Source organism: Dicentrarchus labrax, unplaced genomic scaffold (genome assembly GCF_905237075.1).
Source record: "Dicentrarchus labrax unplaced genomic scaffold, dlabrax2021, whole genome shotgun sequence".
Classification (NCBI taxonomy): Eukaryota; Metazoa; Chordata; class Actinopteri; family Moronidae; genus Dicentrarchus; species Dicentrarchus labrax.
The window spans coordinates 32283713-32290340 of record NW_026136721.1 but is presented as its reverse complement, the minus strand read 5'-3'; positions in this window follow the sequence as shown (position 1 = coordinate 32290340).

Genomic DNA, 6628 nt, shown 5'->3' with positions numbered 1-6628 from the left:
TAGTCCAATTGCTGTTGGTGTCATATGCTTTAGATCTTCAGTAAGTTCTGATGCGCCAAAGCACAATGAATAAAAAATGAACTGGTTTGTGCCTGCAGATTTAAAAAAATTGTGGTTGAAATAAGAACTAAATCCGAAATGCTGATTTCCCCAGGAAGTCTCTATCTGCCCCATGGAACTTTAGGAAATTAGTAAAGCTACCCCCTGAGCAAATAATGTCCCCGGAACTCAATTTGGACCCTGGTCCCTGTGGTGGAAGTTCCTTCAAAAGTTCAAAGGTTCTTGGCCCCAGGGGAAGGTTTCTGTGGTGGAAACACTGCTATAGTCAGATAATCACACAAACAGGATACAACACAAATAAGAATCGACTAAAAGATATCAAAAGAGAAAAAAAACATCAGATAAGGGGGTTCCTACTTGTGTCATGATTACTCAGGCATTTAGATTTACCTTTGTGATGGAAAACTTAAATAAAGCAGGAAACAAAGAGAAGTTGTGAGGCATGACAGATGCTGTGTCAGTTGTCTTCCACTATGAAACATTACATAGAATAAAATTGTAATACAGAATGTCCATTGTTGTTTGGTCTCTGCTGAGGCCATTATTGGGCTGACATTGAGTAATCTGATATGGGAATGATATTATATTCAATCCCTTTTCACACAATTTGCTTGATTCTCAAGCTTTTCAAAGTGCTAGAGCTAATAATCTCTTAATGTATAGCAACCTATCTCTCCTACTTGTAAGGATATATAAATGCTTTGATATGTTAAGTATATGCACTTATTATAGTGTTTATACTGATGTCATTTTTGATTGTACACAAGTGCATCCAGTTGGACTGGAAGTTATTTATAAAATCATTATTATTATATTTTTTTACCACTTTTGCTCTGAAGAAGACAGTGTTGCCAAAATGTCTGCTAATGGAATAAAGTGTATGCTGCATATCTGTCACTGTGATGTAATGCTGCTCACACAGAGCTTATGTTATTTTCTAAACCCAGTTATTCAGACGAAATTGTGAAGTTTGCAAGTGTGGAAAGAAAGAAGGACAGCAGCTCCCTCAGAGCTATGTGGAGTGGCAGTCCTGCTATAGCTCCATACTGTCAAAGTGCATGAATATGAAGTTGGCTGGTGCTGAAAACAAACACAGTGCCAACATGATTTTTCTGAACATAGCATTTTAAAAGTATTTGATGAAGTCCATAACTAAATGCTGTTGGGAGTCTTTATGAAAACAGCTTGAGAAAGCACATTAGTGTTCATTAGTGCAGGTACAGCATGTTCCCAGGATCAGGATGGAGCCGTCCAAATTGGCCGGGATAAGTTTGGCCTGGGTAAGAGTCCTGGGAACGGCCCAGTCCACAGTTTCTGAGTGGGTGGCCTCTTCCAGATCTGCACATGGTTTCATATGCCATGCATCTACTTAACGCATGAACATACACTGACAGGCAACACACACGTACACAAAATGTACAAAAAACGGTGTGTTCCACATATTGAGAGCTTTTATCAGTTAATATGAAAATGTTTTCCCCGTGGAAACCACCAATTGGCTAACCACAAAAATTCTCCTCAAACTGGAAGCCCAACTGGCAAAAGCTTTGAACAATCAACCGCAAGACGTCACAGAACCGTTTACAGGGCTTTAGGGCTGAGATTGAGAGAGGGATAAGGTTTGGTAGAGTGATAGAGAGACAAAAACAGAAACAAGGAGGAAGGGAGTTGGGCTGGGTTTTCAGCAGAAAGATTATGACTTTCCATAAAACCATCACAAATGTTCTCATTCATTGTAGTCTATGAGCTATTTTTATTCATGGGAAGATAATCATATTTTTAGAAAATAGCTTGATCGAACATCAAAACTCTCTTTAACAGGAACACAGCAAACACAGATTATGTTCAATGACAACTTTATGTAAAATATCAACATTTTAATAATACTTGCTTTCTAAGATGGTTATGGCAAATCATGTATGCTTAAAGCAGCTATAATCAAACATTTTATATTAATAATGGATCCCAAGACTACTTGAAAGGTCTCACTCACAGAGAATCAATCAAGGTCACCTTTCTAATCATTGTTTTGGTTTTTAAGTCAGCAACTTTACTGTTTTGTTCATACTCAACGCTCTCATCAGCACAATTTTCATCTGCAGCTGTTTTCAGTGAAAAAGCAATATGGCCTTAGTGTATTGGTGGCAATAATTTGCTGTGGGCCAAAACCCCAAAGTCCTACACTGGAGAGACCCTCTCATTTGAAGCAGCAGATATCAATCAGTTACACACACACACACACACTTTTCGGCTTGGACTTGGGAAGAAGAGAATTAGAGGTAACCACAAAGACATTTACGAGCAGCCCCATGGCAGCCATCACCCAAACAGGGCTGCTGCCACAGAACCACAGGGGCAAAGAAACCCTCTGTCTGTTGACTCTGCAGATTAGTGACTTAATATAACCACACAAAGACTGCCTTTCTCTCCGCTGCACTCAGGGAATATGCTGAAGAAGGAACCGACGAGTAGCCACAGTGGTTATATAATCTATTTTCTTTTACTACCAGTCTCAGTGAGGTAGCTAGACTGCAGTTTGTTCAGCTTTGACAATGGACATAAACTAGACAGCAAAGTAAATCTATAGAGGACCGGTCCAAAGCTTCAAATCTGAAGTAGATGCCTGAAAAGATGCCAGGTTGCTTTCATTGTTTTAGTAGTGGTGGTGCTATTATCCCAGAGTTCATTGCGCAATCTGTACAGATAATGTGTTAAAACAGCACACAGTGAACCGAGGGGAGCACGGGAACTTTTACATACTACATAGACTCTCTGCAAAAAGTTTTGTTTTGTATTTTCGAAAGGAGATTCAAAGTCCATCAAAATTAAAACACGTTGCACAACTTTTCTCCAGCACATCGTGCTGTGTTCATCAAATGTTCTCAGATAGGCAAGATAGTCTAAAACATCTGGTGAAGAGCTCATTCGCTCTCTTGGATGCCCCTGTGATAGATACAACATGATGAAGTGCCCTCTAGGGTGCTTTCCAGTGGAGAAAATGTGAAGTGCCCTCCAGGGTGCTAATCCTAACACTGACTAAGCTGTTTTACTGTAAATGCACCACAACTTTACGCAACCTTTTATTTGTCCACCACTGATACCATCAAATGCAAATGTGCATTTGTGCAACTTGTGCACCATTTTATAAATTCTCCCTGAATCTCAGCGTGATTTTGGGTCCACTATAATTGAAAAGTTCAAAGTTCAAAGACAATGAATTACAAACCTCATGACAATGCCTAGACTCAATATTCTAATTGTGTGTAACTATTAATTCTGTGTCAGAAGTACACCTTATATTCAGTGTAAATAGACTTGGCACTTATTATCTCACGGCGTCAGCAATGAAATCCAAAACTGACCTAACAGCCATTGTCCTGCAACCTCGAGGCTTTAAATCCAGAGGGAAAAACAGGGATGACAGCCAGCAGCCATGGTTAACAACGCCGTAATTTGCTGTTGTTCCAAAAACTATTGGAACAATTCCATCATTCATAGCAACCATACTGAAGGAGGACAAAACATCAACCCAAAGCCATGTATATAAACCCCAATTTTTCACAGTGTGTTTGCTTTCTCATGCCTGGGTTCCACATGTCCTGCAATTTGATGTTATGATTCATCACATGAGGTCATCGTTGGTTGATTGGCATTTTATGCTTGGCTTAGGCAGCCGGATGAAAATGATGCGATAAAGGGAAAGACAGAGGGCTGGAACAGGGCGGGTAATCCAAGAAGTCCCAGAGGGAACTGGACTCATATTAGTGAACAAGTTATCTAATAAAGGAGGGGACCACCTATGCAGTTGGGAGGATACAATATCTCATCCAGCAGTTAACATACAACATGTTCACAGGAAATTACTGGCACATAATGAGACAGAAGGAAAGAAACAATGTAATCAAAGGTTATATAAAGTGGAAAAAGGAAGTATTCAGACGTGATATTCAACCCATCTAAATACTGCTGCAGGGACATTGATCCTTAAAGCTTTTCTAATCAATATGTTTTAATAACAATGGATTAAACATCTGAATATAATGTGAATTAAACCCACAGAAAATGATCACTTGACTCTGCAGTTCCCCTCAGTTTTAAGCTGCATTTTAGCATCTTTCAACCTGTTTTGTGTGCAAAGGTAACTTCACTGTTGTTTCCAGAAGCAGCAGACAGCTGTTTTCAGCGAAAAAGCTCTAAAAAACCAGAGGACCTTCCAAGCCCTGACAAAAGTCAGACAAAGTTGGCAATTTTGTGAACAGTGGAGCTAAAGAGTCAGATAGTTAGGAGGAGGAGTTAATGGTGGAGGTAAAAGGAGAGTGAAAATTGGACTTATATTTGCTAGGGGGACAGAAACACAAGTCCGAAGTGCACAGAAGCAAAAAGAAGAGGAGGCAAATGGAAAAAAATTGAAAAACCTGAACAATGTGGTACTGACTGAAACAAAGTCACAATGGAAGTTTACTTTTTTAAAGATCGAAAGCTCTGACTACATTTTAATATCAATACAAACACCATGCACTAATTCTGTTAAATGGTCTCCCTCTGCACTATTGCTTTTGAGGTAATTCTTAACACATTAAGTGTTCAAGTAGATGCTGATTATTGGCTGCAGGGGAGTAGACGCACACAAACACAGAAAGATACTGTGAGACCATTCAGTAATTCGGTAGCACAGTCTGTAACCACAACAGCAGTATCATCTCCATAACAGTGGGGAGTGTGGAGTGTCATGCTGGACATGGTTTGACTTCTGCTCACTCTTTCATGCTGTTGATACATGCTCTGCCCTCCAGCAATATCAGCAGCTGTGTGTTTCTGAAAAATGAAAGTGAGATGTTCAGTCTCTCATATGGCTGTGAGATCATTTTGTCGCCACGATCTGGTTACAAAATCTCTTCCTGTGTTCTCTCTTTCAGCATCACTCTGATGTTTACTTGTGACATTAAAATGTCAGAGGCACTGGGGGAGAGGATGGGACATTGCAGGGGGCCTTATCTCCTGATTCCCACCAGTATAGAAGAAATGAGGAGTGCAGGGAACATTAGCATTCTTGAATTAGTTTGCAGGTCCAACAAATTTGGGTGATAGGGTATATTTTTTGTTTACATTGAATGCACTTTAGATAAAACATTCAACACAAGCAGTGCACTGTAGACTTCTGGCCCAAGAGATAAACACATAAAGGTCCTTATAAATTCACCGAGGCAATTTAATGGCAAGTTTATTTATTTAGCACCTGTCAAACACAGAAAAATAAGGTTTACATAAGGTTAAGAAACTATTAAAATAGAAAGAAAATTGATATAAAATGAAATAATACACAGGTTTAAAGCATGCTTCTTTAAAGTTTCAGTTCTCTTTTGGTGAAACAAGGTTGTGGCTGATTGACTCCCATTTTCTAAAGCCTACAATGTTTCTTTGAAAATACAGTATACAGTATGCTGTACAATATGTTTTTTTGACTATTGGATAGGCAACAAAAATTGACCACTGGGATCAATTAATATTGCAATTAAAGTATGGTATGTAAATTAATCTTTACCCCCAGGCAAACAAATGCCCCATACAGGACATCTTACCAGTGGCAGACTCGCAGCTTAATCCACTTGCCGGTAAGAGCAACATCAACTGATTAAGATTACTTCAGCAGTAATATTGGGGACTCAAAAACAAGATTATTTTTAATAAATGCAGCATAGGCCGAGATATCCTTGTTTTGGTAAATCTTCAAAGACCTGTTACTTGTTAGCATCATTCATTAGGTTTCCCTGCTCATTAAAAGCCCACGTCTTTTAAACGTTGTGTCCCCAGTCCCCAGTTTGTAAAAGTTGTAGTTTCCGAGCCCTGCTGACACAATTTGGGTTATTTCCTCAAACTTTACAAAGCTAATCCTGCAGAGTCAGAGTAGTACTCACTGTCACATTTGTGGAATTTCCCATTTAAGCCAAAATCAAAATTTACCCTGAAACATGAAGGGAACTTACATGATTGTTGCACCACCAAGCCCAAAACATCCATAGGTTATATTGTAGGGTTACTAAAAGTTAATCTGCTCCTGCCAGCCAATCAGAATTAAGAATTCTCAGTAGACACACTATGAAGGTAATGTAGATGTAATCAGTACAACTGACATCAGGTTTTGGCACGACGGGTTCATGCTGAAAATAGGCATAACATTTTCCCACAACCGTCCGTTTGTTCGAGCTGCACGGGAGCAATCTGGGTCAGTCGTGTTGTTGTGACCCTCCATGTGTCTGTGTTTTCAGCCTGAGGTATGAAGTATCTGAGCCGGTGCCTGACAGTGAGGCTGATATATGGAGCACTATTACCATCGTTCATAACCCCAACACACTAATTACAACCGCATGCTTGCAATGAGCACTGTCTGCTGCTTTGAACCCGGCGCTTTATGACATCACGATGGGGTCTGTCTGTGTGTGTGTGTGTGTGTGTGTGTGTGTGTGTGTGCAGAAGTGGAGGGGTAGGAGCATAAGTAGTTGAGTGAAGATTGACACCCCTGCCCCACCTCCCACTGATCTGATGACTTGACCTCAGACCCTCCATCTCC